Source organism: Macaca fascicularis, chromosome 6, assembly GCF_037993035.2.
Source record: "Macaca fascicularis isolate 582-1 chromosome 6, T2T-MFA8v1.1".
Classification (NCBI taxonomy): domain Eukaryota; kingdom Metazoa; phylum Chordata; class Mammalia; order Primates; family Cercopithecidae; genus Macaca; species Macaca fascicularis.
The window spans coordinates 26,718,466-26,735,205 of record NC_088380.1 but is presented as its reverse complement, the minus strand read 5'-3'; positions in this window follow the sequence as shown (position 1 = coordinate 26,735,205).

Here is a 16,740-nt window from a genome sequence, read left to right as displayed (position 1 = left end):
TTCTCCTGAGTCTACAGTTAACAATGGGCGCATAACATGAAGCGTAACTCAGTGAAGCAATTCAGCAAGGTGCTGGCATAATGCAGGCCAGATGTGTAGCCTTCTGATGGTAAAACTTAATTCAAAGACGTAAGGTAGAGTAAGAATAAATATATATAACACTTTTAGCTATTTGAAAATATCCTACAATTATTTCTACGTATGTCTACATATTAGCATCTATAAGGATAATAATTATAGATCTGCTTGCAATACTTAAAAATTATAAAATACCATAGAGGTACATACCTCTATGGTAAATAGAGGACTGGGTAAATAATATACTGTATATTCTATGAAAATATTTTATATAGCTGATTAAACAAATTCTAAGTAATAGGGACATAATAATCAAAACACACTATTAAGGAAAGAACCCTAGTTTCAAGAAACGGGAAATAAATAATAACATGTATTTATATTAAGAAAGTACAACTATATATTTGCTTTTTTAAGAGTAATAATAATCAAATATTTCTAATTTAATATAGTTTCACCTCATATTTAATTCATAAATATGTACATTTGGAAAATATCTGAAAAATACAAACTGTAAGCATATCTCCCCCAATTAGAATAGTTGAGCTTGAAGGGCAAAATGATGTGATGTTAATTTTAGAGTACACTTTTACTATATTTATGATGTGGCCATTTTAAGCATCACTTGATAGAATCTGAAATATACAGGCTTGATGTGTGATTCTCTAGAGATAGTATAGAGTTAATATTGTTGATTGCTTGTTGAAAGTTTATTCACATATTTATACATAAATTGTCAAGTCGATGTCCCCTTCTTATTAAAAACTTGAGGAGTTTGACATACGCCTGGATGAAAACACACTCCTGTTAAAAAGGTAGAGTAAAATATTACCTTCAATCAAACTAGAAATTTTCCTCATGAATAAGTTAAGTGCTCACTCCTGCATACTTATAAGGGACCTATGAGTTTAAAATTTCAGCGTCAAAAAGTTTGGGCAAAATCTTTTTAAATTTTTATTTTTATTTTTTTTGAAACACGGGTCTTTCTATGTTGGGTGCCCAGGTTGGAATGAAACTCCTAGGCTCAAGGGATCCACCCACCTCAGCCTCTTCAGTAGCTGGGACTACAGGCACATGCCACGGTGCTTGGGTACAAAACCATTCTCTATAAAACTTTATTTATTTATTTATTTATTTATTTATTTATTTATTTATATGTATTGAGACAGACTCGCTCTGTCGCCCAGGCTGGAGTGCAGTGGCACGATCTCGGCTCACTGCAACCTCCGCCTCCTGGGTTCAAGTGATTCTCCTTTGTCAGTCTCCCGAGTAGCTGGGACTAGATGCGCATGCCACCATGCCTAGCTAATTTGTTGTATTTTTAGTAGAGACGGGGTTTCACTGTGTTAGCCAGAATGGTCTCTATCTCCTGACCTCGTGATTCCCTGGCCTTGGCCTCCCAAAGTGCTGGGATTACAGGCGTAAGCCACTGCACGTGGCCAAAACTATATTTAAAACATACATTCCATATGCTAATTCACTCTGACATCAATATGTATCTGTAAGTCTATTGACCCACATTAATCCTGACTTCTGAGTAAAAATCTTTAAAACTTTACATATTAACAATTAAACAATAGAAAATAAAAAGAAAAACATTAAAAACAATTTAACACAATTACACCTTGCAACAAACCTGTTTGTGAACCAGATATAAATATATAGGCTTCATATTTTCTGGAATATAAATCTACTTCTATGTTACTTTTCAGTGAATTTTATACTCATAAGTGAATTTTGATTTTAGCAAACAATCATTCAATAATTTATTTTAAAAGTTATAATGTAGAATATTAGTGCTTATTTAATTATTTTTGCTTGTGAAATCAAATGTAAAGACTTTCTATCTGAGAAATGTGGGACTTATTTCTTAGGTAAAGAGGACATTCTGTAAATGTAAGATTTTAAAACAAAGTTCGAAACTATCAAATTAGCATCAAAATGTAATTCTGAGTTATCTTCATTGGTCTTATTTTCCGTGAATCTCCAAAATTTACTTTAAGATACTAGAACTCTAGGATTTAACCTAAGACTGAAGAAACAATGTCGATTATAGTTCTATTGCTATTTCTTACATGGTGGCAGGCAAGAGAGAATGAGAGCCAAGCAAAAGGGGAAACCCATTATAAGACCATTAGAATCTTGTGACTTATTCACTACCACGACAACAGTATGGGGGGAACCACCCTGTGATTCAATTAACTTCCACCTGGTCCCTCCCACAACACATGGAGATTATTGGAGCTACAATTCAAGATGAGATTTGGGCTAGGACACAGCCAATCCATATCATTCCACCTCGACCTCTCCCAAATCTCATGCCCTCACATTTTAAAACCAATTATGACTCCCCAACAGTCCCCAAAGTTTTAATATACTTCAGCATTAGCTCAAAAGTCCACAGTCTAAAGTCTCATCTGAGACAAGGCAAGGCCCTTACACCTATGGGCCAGTAAAATTAAGAGCAAGTTAGTTACTTCCTAAAGACAATGGGGTACAGGCATTGGATACATACACCCATACTAAGTGGGAGAAATTGGGCAAAACTAAGGGGCTAAAGGCCCCAAACAAGTCTGAAATCCAATGGGACAATCAAATCTTAAAACTCCAAAATGATCGCCTTTGACTCCTTGTCTCACATCCAGGTCACATTGATGCAAGAGGTACATTCCCATGGTCTTGGGCAACTCCACTCCTGTGGCTTTGTGGGGTACAGCTCCACTCCCAACTGCCTTGATCACCTGGCATTGTCTTGTGGCTTTTCAAGGCACATGGTGCAAGCTGTCAGTGGATCTGTCATTTTGGGACCTGAAGGACAGTGGCCCTCTCATATAGCTCCACTAGGCTGTGCCCTACTGGCAACTTATGTGGGGGCTTAATCCCCCCATTTTCTTTCTGTAGGGCCCTAGAAGAGGTTCCTATGAAGACCCTGCCCCTGCAGCACACCTCTGCCTGGACATCCAGGCATTTTTATACATCCTCTGAAATCTGGGCAGAGGTTCCCAAACCTCAAAACTTGACTTCTGTGCACCCATGGACTCAACACCATATGGAAGCTGCCAAGGCTTGGGGTTTGCACCCTCTGGATCCACAGCCCATACTAACTCATTGCCTTATCAGCATTAACCATTTCACTTAAGCAAGCTGTACCTTGGCCTCTTTTAGCTATGATTAGAGTGGCTAGGACACAGGGCACCAAGTTTTTAGTATACACACAGAAGGGGGACCAAGGGCCTGGCCCACGAAACCCTTTTTCCCTCCTAGGCATTCAGGCCTGTGATGGGAGGGGTTGCCTCCAAAGTCTCTGATTTGCCCTGGAGACATTTTCTCCATTGTCTTGGTGATTAGCATTTGGTTCCTCATTACTTATACAAATTACTGCAACTAGCTTGGATTTTTTCTCAGAAAATAGGATTTTCTGTTCTAACACATTGTCAGGCTATAAATTTTCTGAACATTTATGCTCTGTTTCCCTTTTAAAACTGAATTATTCTAACAGCACCCAAGTCACCTGTTGAATACTTTGCCGCTTAGAAATTTTTTCCACGAGATACCCTACATCATCTCTCTCAAATTCAAAGTTCCACAAATCTCTAGAGTAGGGGAAAAATGTCACCAGTCTCTTTGATAAAACATAGCAAGAGTCACTTAACTGCAGTTCCCAACAAGTTTCTCCTCTCCATCTGGGATCACCTCAGCCTGGATTTTATTGTTCTTATCATCATCAAGATTTTGTTTACATGATTTAACAAGTCTCTAGGAAGCTCCAAACTTTCCCACTTTTTCCTGTCTTCTTCTAAGACCTCCAGACTGTTCCAGCCTCTGCCTGTTACCCAATTGCAAAGTCTTTTCCACATTTTTGGGTATCTTTAGAGCAGCACTCCACTCCTGGTACCATTTTACTGTATTAGTCCATTTTCATGCTCTTGATAAAAACGTACCCAAGAGTGAGTAATTTATAAAGAAAAACAGTTTAATGGACTCACAGTTCCATGTGACTGGGAAGGCCTCACAATCATGGCAGGGTGAAAGGCACATCTTACATGGTGACAGGCAAGAGAAAATGAGAGCTAACTGAAAAGGGAAGCCACATATAAAACCATTAAATATCATGAGGCTTATTCACTACTATGAGAACAGTATGGGGGAAACCACCCTTATGATTCAATGATCTCCCACGGGATCTCTCCCACAACATGTTGGAATTATGGGAGCTATAATTCAAGATGAGATTTGGGTGGGGACACAGCCAAACTATACCAAGGTCTTTATGCCTGATTGTTAGATAGGTATTTTAAAAATATTTTATCTAAATATATAAACATACGAACTCATTGCCTTATCAGCATTAATCATTTTACTTAAGATCTTTGCAATTCAGACAGCTGTCATGAAGTATGATTTATAGTTTATTTATTATTAGACTAACATTGTATCTAAGAATAATTAAAGCCTCTCCATTCCTATGGTTTGCCACTCATCCATTCCTCAGTTCTAATTTGTGAGAACTGGTAAAGATGAGAAAAAATGTGAGTTCACATCACCTATTATAATTTAATTATGTCTACCTGTGCTAAAATCACTATTTTTTTCATTAATTATGTGCATAATGGAGGGGTTTACATTTTTATGGTCATGTAGATATGCATATATGGCATGTGTATTATTGTGTTTTTCAATATTTAATAATTTATATATTACATACAGATTTAAAATATACAGTATTATTTTAAGAGCATGGAATACCAATACTTACATTTTGCTTAACCTAACCACAAATTGGGTCATATAATTATTGTCATTCTAGAGGCAAAAGAATTATAACCAGTGTGTTGAAAACCTGTCATGTTTCTGTCTACCCAGCAAGTTGCACATCCTTGGTTATAATTGGCAAATTCACAGCCTTATGGTCTTGCACTCCAAAGTACAACCCAGAATTAGAAATTTCTAACATTATTGTCGACTAGTACAAAGGCTTGTAACAGAAGAGCTTCACACCAGAAACACTCCAAATTTAAGTTAGAAAATGAGCGACTTGATAAAGGCTTCATGACACCCATCATAGGTAATGATCACATTATCAGATCTTGATGGCAACAGGGATAAATAGTCTGGTATTCTGTTGATTTCGAGATTGAGTACTTGACAAGGAAATTCCTCTGGTTGGGCAACAAACGTGGCAGTTGTATTTTCTTTGCATCATTTTTAATATATGTCCTTAGGCACATTACTGAAATGTGTTTTCTGTATCTCATAACAATTTTCTGAACTGCCTCATATTCTTTTACTGAATCAATTTTTGCCTCTTCGTCCAGTATCAGCATCTGCTATTTGCAACTAAGACCCATGCATTAAACAGAAAATTCTGATGTCCGTTAAATAATTGTCTTTGCTATGAGCTATATGCGACAGAAAATCTGACATTAGCTTTACAAAGGTTCTTTTTTTTTTTTTTTTTTCTTCCCAGTGCCCTCAGAAGTGCAGAGGGAGAAGATCGTTGCATTGATTCAGTGCCCAAAGCTGACAGGCCCAAGATTTCTGCACTTCTCTTAGCCTTTTCCTGCGGGGCCATATGACAATTGTTACAGATTCAGCCATTAAGACAGAATTTCCTGCAGGAAAAGAGGTTAAAATAGATAACACAAAGAGAAATAGGAGACAGGCATATTAGAAACACACAAGCTTTGCCAATATTCCCAGCAGACTCACACTTGTGCCTAGTTGGCTCACGTTGTGTCACAGGGTCATCATAATTGCAGTAGAGCCTGGTGACTATAGTTTTAAAGCTGGGTACATTGCTGCTCCAAATTAAATTGGGGATTGGTTTTTAACAAAGGATCTAACTTGACTATGCTATTCAGGATCCATGCATCCACATTCAGATAATATACTCTCTTAGCTGTTTTACCAAAATGTGTTTATTTCATAAAGGAAATTGTTAATTTAAAGAAAGCACCAAAGGCTTGAGGAATAGGAATAATCTTTATTTTCCGGAATGACTTTTGAAACAATGTTCCTATCAACAGAACCAGCCTATCAAAAGATGCGCTACTTCTACTTCAGTCAGAAAATAGCTGAATTAAGTGTTGGCCCCTGAGTCATACTCCGTTGGTCATAATCTTGGAATAATGAAGCCACTGATATAATTGTTAGATCCAGAACTGCACTGCTCCAGGCCTAATGCATGGCTCTCACATCTTTTTTAAATATCTCACTTGAACTGGTCTCAAATTCAAGTCTCATATGAACCAAATAAGATAGAAACCAAATCACAACACAAAGCCTATCTGTAGAAAAGCTTCAGAATATAGGCCAGGAGCAGTGGCTCATGCCTGTAATCCCAACACTTAGGGAGGCAGACATGGGCAGATCATAAGGTCAAGAGATCGACACCATCCTGGCCAACATGAGGAAATCCCATCTCTACTAAAAATACAAAAAATAAGCTGGGCATGGTGGTATGTGCCTGTAATCCCAGCTACTCAGGAGGCTGAAGTAGGAGAATCGCTTGAACCCAGGAGGCAGAGCTTGCAGTGAGACGAGATCCTGCTACTGCACTCCAGCCTGGAGACAGATCGAGAATCCGTCTCAAAACAAGCAACTAAAAAAGTTAAGAACATAATTTGTAACTTTTAAGCCTCCACATACTGAATAGTGTATCAGAAAACTGTTGAGAAGTTTATATGACCATATATACTACAATTATGTAAAAATAAAATTATATTTTAGTAAATTATATTATTTAACCATATATTACATTTGTAAACGATGAAATCACATTATAATTCTTTGAAATCATGATGATTTAAAGGATAAACTAGAAAATGCTTTCTCTATTGTCAAGACCACCCAAAGTAGTTCATTCTCTCTTTAAAAAGCCATGCCTGGGGTATCAGATCATTCTCCTGATTCATTACCTGTATCTTACCTGACTTCCTTCATAGCACTCTTCCTAGTGTAATTAGAAAGTGGGGAAATACTTTCTAATTTGTTTAATGCTCGGTCATAGTCTGATTGCAGCTCATTGTCAAGTGCAGCTCATTGTCAAGTGCAGAATTTTTTTGCAGCTCATTGTCAAGTGCAGAATCAACTTTGAGTTCCCAACTATGCGTATGATGTTCTGCCAAACTCTCTTCTTCCAGCATCCCTTGTTTTATTCCTGAAAACACTGCTGAACATTTTAAGTTCTAACACTAGACATCTTATAGTTCTCTACACACTTCTTTGTTTTCCAAACCCATAAATTGACTTTTGGAATGCTTTTATACTTGTCTCACATATTTTCCAAGCTAAATTTATTCACCTCTTCAGACACAGCTCTGCCATCACAGCCTATTAGATGCCTTGCTTAACATGACGGTCTTTCACTTCTCTCTCTTTCTCTTCTCTTTAAGAACAGCTCCCAATACTATTTGAAAATATCTGTCACTGGCTGGGCACGATGGCCCATGCCTGTAATCCCAACACTTTGGGAAGAAAAGGCCGGTGGATCACCTGAGGTCAGGAGTTCGAGATCAGCCTGGTCAATGTGGTGAAACCCCATCTCTACTAAAAATATAAAAATTAGCCAGCCGTGGTGGTGGGCACCTGTAGTCCCAGCTACTCGGAAGGCTGAGGAAGGAGAATCGCTTGAACTCAGGAGGCAGAGGTGGCAGTGCCACTACACTCCAGCCTGGTGACAGAGCGAGACTCCATCTCAAAAAAAAAGAAAATATCTGTCATTGTACCTGGTATATTTTAATTTCCTATCTAAGAAATTTGTCTTTCCTATGAGATTATGAGTTACCTGAGGATGAGATTAATATTGGCGTATATATTATCAGCATATTGCTCAATGCCTATTCCTTCTAGGTTGTCCATACGTGTTTATGAGAGAAAACCAAAATCAGATGAAAAAGATTATATTTTTATATTAATATGGACTGATGGGAAAAGCTTTTATCTGAGTGTTGTTTGATTTTTATGTGAAGATTACCTGGAATATTCTTAGTTATTACCATCGGTGGTTTTAACACAGGTAAAAATTCACTTCTACTGGTGAAAATAAGATGACAACGTGATAGTTTATGTGTCAACCTGACTAGGATAAAGGATGACCAGATAGCTGGTAAAATATTATCTCTAAGTGTGTCTATGAAGGTGTATCTGGAAGGGATTGGCATTTGTATTGGTGGATTGAGGACTGTGCTGCCCAGTTTGAGTAGGCTTCATTTAATCCATTGAGGGCCTTGAATAGAACAGAAATGTAAAGGAAAGGCAAAATCACACTGTCTCTTATGGAACTGCGACATCCATCTTCTCTTGTTTTCAGACATTGGAGCTCCTGGTTCTTGGGCCCTTGAACTCAGATGGAGATTTACATCACTGACTCCCTTTCTTAGACCTTTAGACTATGACCGAGCATTAAACAAAGACTTTCTCTTGTTCTCAGGTCTTTGGGTTTGGACTGGAACTACACCACTGGCTTTCCTGGGTCTCTTGTAAATGTCATATTGTGAGACTCTCAGCCTTTGTAACCACATGAGCAAATTCCTTCATAATAAATATCTTTATATTTATATCTATATGTTTGTTGTCTATATCATCTTTATTGGTTCTGTTTTTTTGGAGAATCCTGACTAATATACAAGACTAATTGATGCTGTTATTGTTGTTATGATCACGAAGCTAAAGTTTATTTAAACTGCTCATATATTCTCATACCATGAAACATCAAAATTAATAAGGTGAACATGTTTCAATTTTTTTATAAAAAAAAATTTTTTTTTTATTTTTTATAATGTATTGTTTATATGTCTATAGAGGCAGACAATGCTAAATGATCTGAATAATTAGTCAAAAGATTAGAAATTTTCAAGGCAAATACTTGACTTCATTTCACACTTAGAATTTTTCTAAATATTGGGATTATACTTTATGTAAATGGAATAAGTCTTTTGCTGAGAAATATATTATCTTCAAAGAGATTATTTCCTACTTATGTACTAATACTTTTTAATTTCACTACCCAAATTCTAAGCCTTTCTTTACTTTCTTTAGAGATGAAATAAATATAACTACTTCTTGAATTAATGTTTTGAAGAAATAGTGCGTAAATTATGGACAAAGGATGCCCTCTTCTGTGATTAGTTACACTTTTTAGCAAGGTTATTATAATTAGTTATTTCACAATAATTACTTGTTTTCATTAATAAGGAACATATTTTTCCATATTCTAAATTCAGCTAATAATAAAATAGTACAATATCCATATGGAATTGTGGCTCTAAGTTGTCTTTCAGAAAATGCTCTCTAGAAAACAGTAATGGCTCAGAAGTTTATCTACCCTAATGTTACTCTGATTACTGCGTTTGAGAGTTGATCCTTAAAATACTAATCTGGTAAATTTCCATCTTAATAGTGCACATCTAAAAAAAGAAAACCCAACATGTTATTGGAATAGAGAATTAGTCCATGCAGGGCAATCAGTAACCATTTTAATTTGAATATCACTCAACATTTTCTAGCAAGGACACGAATCCTGTTCATATTTTTGGCCATCAAAGTTTTGGAAATAGCTCTCGTTTAAGATTTTCATATGGTCTTGTAGATTTTTAAGACTGGTTACTTTTTCTGGCCATTAGAATTCTGGACTCTGAAGACTGGGGTAAGAACCTAGCACAAATGTAATTGATTTTTTAAAGGTTCCTCTAAAGTTCAGTAGAGATTTAAAATGAAGAATTTCAAGCCTGCCTGGCTATAAATGAAATATGTTCTTTAATGTTGGAACCAAGCACATTTTTTTTTCTTGTCAGCAGAATGTAAAAAAAAAAAAAAGCATCGTTGAAAAATATGAAATATGACAGATAAGTCAAGCATATTTTCGTCCTTGTCTTGATGTTTTTGTCATTGGAGGTCAAAGTTCTCACGATCTTACTGCTGATTTGTTTTAAATTTGGGAGCAGGTGGGATGGGATCCAGATTAAAGAAGCCCAATTGGGAATTTTGTCAATTATCCAGCTCAAATGAGTTGGAGGAAAGGAAATACTTATAGACAAACACATACACAGAGACAGAAACATATGTATACACACAAACACATGCACATGCACATACACATACACATACATGCATGCACATATATGCACACATACACATAAACCCATATGTGGCTATAGTTGTTTATATTTATACAAATGTATTAAAATATTAATATAAGCAGAATATGACTCATTGAAAAACAGGAAAGGGATATTAAACAACAACAAGACTAAGTATATGTAGTAATAGATAAACATTTATCTTATTTATAATGGAAAAATAGAGAACTTTTAAAAGAAGTAAATACTTTTATAGGAAAAATTTGTAGAATGTTAACAGTATAAGATCATTCTATTTATAGTATTTTTATAATTAATTTTACATTAAAAGCAATTAAAGGCACCATAGCTCTCATACTATCCAAGTATTAAAGAATGAAATTATATTGATTTATTAGATGTCAGAAGAATGACTGCATTTAAGTTTCTCTTTTACAGGAACAATGATACCAATAGAGAAGAATGACCTCTACTCCTGTATAGAATTTACTTTGCATAAAATATGTTCATTCAAATCTGAGTCAATAATTCATTTCTACAATAACACTAAAAACGCATATGATGTTAGAATACCATATTTCAAAATTATCTAGTTTTTATCTAATAAAAACTTTTTGTTCATTTTCCAATAATATGCATGCATATTTAATATCTGAAAGAAAGCATTATGAAAAAAAACTCATGAGTGTTAATTTGCTTTTGGTAGTGCTGTCACTATATTAAATACTTTAATAAGACTTTTCTACCACCAGTACTACTACTATATAATGAGAATGATAAAAAATAACGTTAGGATTTGTGGATGATTTACTATTAGATTTGCATTCTCCAAATATTTTACATGTATTATATCTCATATCAGCATAGGATTTTCTGAAAAGGTCATTAGGTTCCAGTTTGAAATCTAGAGGGGAAAGAGATGCCTCATTGTAAAATAATACCATAAAAATGTCTTTCCTGTTCTTTAATCCCACTGTTAATTTGACAACTAAATTTATCATAATCACTATTTATATCCACAGTTAAAGAAGAAGAAAAAAACATTGCATACCCTACTTAAACCCGAAAAAAATATATATTTTTTTCATTTTCATAGTGCCTAAGTTACTATGTGTCTGAACAACAAATATTTTTACTGTACATATTTTCCTCCTAAACAGCTCATCACAAAATTATAATTGACATCAACATTTTTCAAAAAGTATATCTCAAAACAAATGTAAAATTACTGTTTTTCCATATGTTGCTGAGACAAAATAACTAGATGAAGCATCATACCAGTTGAAATTATGTCCTTGTAGCTAATAAATTTTCCAAAATTATTTTGCTATGTGTGAATATACACAAATAAAATATTTGTGCATTTTAATTCGGTCTGTAAATTCAGAAACAATCGTAAAACATCTGTAAATATTTTCAGAATGTTCAGTCCAATTTGGAAAAGGAAATGGAGCAAACTTAAAATTATGGTCAAAAATTAGTCATAAAAATAGGTACGTTAATTAAAATACCTAATAGATTGAAAGTTACTTTAGCTCTTTTGTGTGTATTTCTCTTTTTAATGTGTTGAGTTGGCTAAAATGAATTTTTCTTATGAATGCATTTCTTTTGAAACTATGATAGATATGTGTTTTCATACATAACCAGATTAACTCTTTCTTACTAAATGTTGTGAAAGCCTGAATTTACCAGACAAGAGTTAGTTGTGTAGTTCAATACAGTTTCAAGTATCTGAAGACTTGTATTCAATGAGTTCTTATTCCTTTTACCTTTAACACTTATTTACTGCTAAGATTATGTTTATAAGAGTGTACAATTGCTGGTTTTTATCCTTTTTTACTTCTTTACCTGAGATTAGAGAGCAAGCATAATCATTATAAAGAAAACTGCCATTTTATCTGAAGTGCTGTTCTCATCTAGAAATAAATGATGTCTCTATCAGGCTTTTAGTGACAATATTTTAAGTGTCCTGCAATGGGTATGACTTTAGAGTTGTCCCATTCTGTGATCCATATTATGTTTATGTAACATTCTAGACAAAATCCTATGATAGTATTGACAAAAACAAAACAAAACAAAACAAAAAACAAACTTGAATCACATGATTCTATTACCTTCCACTATGGATGAAGTAGGCCAAAAGGCATAGTTTAAAACAAACAAACAAACAAACAAACAAATCCCCAAGAATAATTTTTTGGGGTGGTATTTGGCGATCACTGTGGCTATGTATTACATCAGTGGCCCTTCTTGAGGGGAAATTTATGTTGATTAAATTTTCTAATTAAAATTCACAATTATTGACCAATCCTGTGGGATCCACTCTTTCGTTAGTAGTTTCAAATTCTAGTGAAGGCTGTGGACTGCTAAAATGCTGTGCCTTTTTTTCACAATTACACTGCTCGAGTTTTCTTACCTATTTATTTTAAAGGAAAAACACTTCTAACAGAGAATGCCTTCTTATAGGCAGGCCACAATTAAGCTTACCCAACGTTTTAATTACTTAGTTTATTCACTGTTTTAATATGAACTGAATCATGATATATCTACTATCCAGGATACTGAGGAAAATTAAGATGTAAAATAAAAATATATACCCAGAGTGCAAAGAAAACAAAATCCTAAGTTCAGAGCTATATTAAAAACCTACCATGAATGCAGTGTATATTAGAGAATTAGCAAAGTATAATTAAGAAGTTGTATTGTTTTATATACATTATAATAAAGAAAATCAGAAGTTCATTTAACTTACGAATATAAGTGAAGGACTATGGATTAAATTGAACCCTTACATATTAAAAAGTATGCAGTGAACCAGTGAGTTTAACAGTGTATAAATAAAGCATCATGATTAAGCAGCATTTATTCCAGAAACACAAGGCTCCTCTCACATCTGAAAGCCTAATAACATAAATTAGAAAACTAGTGGACAACATATAGTCATACTGTAATTTCAAATAATGCAAACAAATTACTTTATGAATTTCAGCACTTTTTATGACTTAAAGTATTTAGTGAATAAAGACTGGGAGAAAATTTTTTAACTTGGTTGTAATTACATGCCAAAAAAGAAAATATGGCAAACATTATATTTATTAGAGATATTTTATGTTTTTTGGATTCATTGTTTGAGAGCAAGAAAACAATGTCTACTATTATTGAATTATTTGTACTGTCATTACCAGCAAACAAAGCAAAGTTTTGTGAGGATTGGAAGAGGAGGGCTGCACACTTTTTATTAGCTAACAATATCTCAATTAGAGAAATCAACAATTAAGAAATAAACTAACAAAGCAAGTAAAAAGGTTCGACAAATTTTCTAGAAGAAGCATGGGCTTACAAATACTGGTAACATATCTCTGGCCAACTAGAAAATATAAATTGTAAAAATATAACTTTCCTATTATCAGTAAGAACCATGTGTATAATAATTAACCTAAGCGAGAATATAGCAGATGATTATACATAGAAGTTTAAAATTCTACTAAAACATTGATTATAATGTGAATTAATAAATACTCCAAAGTTCTCATTTAAATTGAAAAAGACTTTATTAGAACCCTAGCCCACTGAGGGAAAGAGTATTTATCTAACACCAGACACCTCTACTATTCTCTCATTAATTGAGGAAGGAAGAACTGTGAAACATTTGTTAATGTCAACACTTCAAGATACAGACTGGAAATTAATAGTAGGATTATGGAATACTTCTCTCCATGACTAAATTACTATCATATCCACAAGGGTCAGATATTTCCAGGGGACTGCAACTTGAAAAGTGCTGAAAGACACAAACTCATTCTGAAAAGGAGTTTATAGAGATGACCAAAGTCAAGAAGGGAAACAATAAAAAAATTACATGGCATGCCAAAAGACAAGGGAAAAAAAAAAACAGTCTGAGAAGACAAAGCAAGCATAAAATCAGACTCAGATATGACATAGATTTTGGAATTATTAGTAAGATAATTTATAGTAGCTATGACTAATATGTTAAAAACTCTAATAGTATATGACAGGTGAGAACAGATGTGAAATATAAGTAGAGATATGGAAAAACCTAAGAATAAAAAGGGAATGCTAGAAATGATAATAAAACAATATTTAATAGAAAGGAAGGATATGTTTGATGGCCAAGGAAAGAATCAAGGAGTTTGAAGACACTTCAATGGAAACTTCCCAAATGAAAGGAAAAAAGAAAAAAAAGGAATAGGAGAAAAAAAAAAGTAGAACAGAACATTCAAGAACTATGGGGAAAAAATCTGAAAAGACATAACATAAATATGGAATATTGGAATAACAAAGAGAAAAAAGAGGAACTAGCAACTTAGAACTTATCCAAATTAATACCAACAACAAAATCCCATCTAGGAAGCTCAGAGAATATCAAGTAGAATTAAAAATATATATGCCTAGGCATGTTATATTCAAACTGCAGAAAGTTGTTTGTGGAAGCAAATGGAAAATCTTGAACAAAGACAGAGGAAATAAATACCTTACCTAGAAAGGTAGAAGGATAGGAATTTTGGTAGACTGCTCATCAGTAATCATGCAAGTAAGGGGGGAATGTGAAATATTTAAAGTGTTGAAAGAAAATGCCAACATAAAATTAGATATCTAATTAAATTACCATTCAAATTTGAAGAAAAAATAGTTTCCTAAATAAATAAAAACTGAAGTAAATAATTGCCAACAAATCTGGTCTGCAAGAAATGTTAAAATAAGTGTTTAAGGAGACAAAAGGTAATATAGTCAGAAACTACTCAAATAAAAGAAGAATGCCAGTGAAGTAATGAATAAAGGTAAAATAATATATATTGTTTTTTATTCTTTTTTTTTTTTTTGAGATGGAGTCTTGCTCTGTCCCCCAGGCTGGAGTGCAATGGCACAATCTTGGCTCACTGTAACCTCCGCTGCCCCAGTTCAAGCGATTCTCCTACCTCAGTCTCCCAAGTAGCTAGGATTACAGAAACCCACCGTCATGTCTGGCTAATTTTTGTATTTTTGTAGAGATGGAGGTTCACCATGTCGGTCAGGATGGTCTCGGACTCCTGACCTCAGGTGATCTGCCCACCTTGGCCTCCCAAAATGCTGGGATTACAGGCATGAGACACTGCACCCTGTCTATAATTTTTTATTCTTAATTGATCAAAATGATAATTGCTTGTTAATGTCATAAGAGCATCAATGCAAAGGGTCATAAAACATATGAATAACCAGTAGGAATGACAGCAACATCATAAGTACCTCAACAAAGAGATTGGGAATAAACCTTTACAGCTTAACTAAATTTATGTGCGGTAATATAAGTGGATTTATGTTCATTTAAATTTATATTGGAACCTCTTAAGAAGCTACTAAAGAAAGATTTTAAATGAAGAGAAAATTGATGTCATAATAGGGAAGATGTAATAGAATCATACAAAGTATGAAATTCATACCAGCAAAGGCCAAAATAGATCAGGAGAAAGCAATAAAAAATGTCAGAAAATTGTTTCAAACTTGGTAAATATTAGTCCATTGATATTAATAATCACTTCAAATGTCAATGGTGAGCACATCAATTAAATGCCACAGAATGTCAGGTTACTTTAAAATAAAAAGACCCAACTATATGTTGACTATAAGAAACCAATTAATAAATAAACACTGACATGGATTAAAAGTAATAGGATGGAGAAAGATATACTCTGCTAACACTAATCAAAATAAACCTGTAGTTATATTAATTTTAGAAAAATCAAAACCCATAAACTGAAAACATATCATTATAAAAGAGGGGCATTAAATAATTATAAATAAGTGAATTCTCCAAAAATATATATTAATCCTAAGCAAGTATGCAGCTAACAACAGAGCTTCAAATTACAGCTCAGAGGCAAAACTGACAGGAGAAATAGACATATTCACTACTATAGTCAAAGTCTTCAACATGCTTTTATCAGTAATTTGTAAGACAAGCAGGCAGAAAATTGGTAAAGTTAGAGCTGACCTGAATAACAATGTCAATCTACGTATATAACTGGTATACAACATTAAACAACAGCAAAATACATATTCTTCTCAGACTCACACTAAATATTCACCAACATAGAGGCCATAAAACACGTTAACAAATTTTATACAATAAAAAGCATGTAAAGTGTGTCAGAGCATATAATTAAACTAAAAAGCGATAACAGAAAGATAACTGGAACATTCCTCAAATATTGGTAAAGTAAATAACATTTCTAAATAGCAAGGGTTTAAGAATTCTCAAAGTTAAGTATTTTAGATTGATTTATATAAAACTATAATATATCAAAATTTGTGAAATGCAATGATAGTAGTAATTACAGGAAAACTTAAAGCACTTAAGTACTTACATTAGATAAGAAAGATCTAAAATGAATAACATAAGATTTACCTTAGGCTAAAAAAAGTTAACTCTAAAACATGCAAAAGAAAATAAATGATTCAATTAAAGTAGAAATCAATGAAAATAAAAACAAAAAAAGTAGAGAGCATTAATAAAACTAAAAGATGGTTCTTTCAAAAGATTAAGTAAATAAATAAACATCTAGCCAAGATAACAAAGAATAGAAAG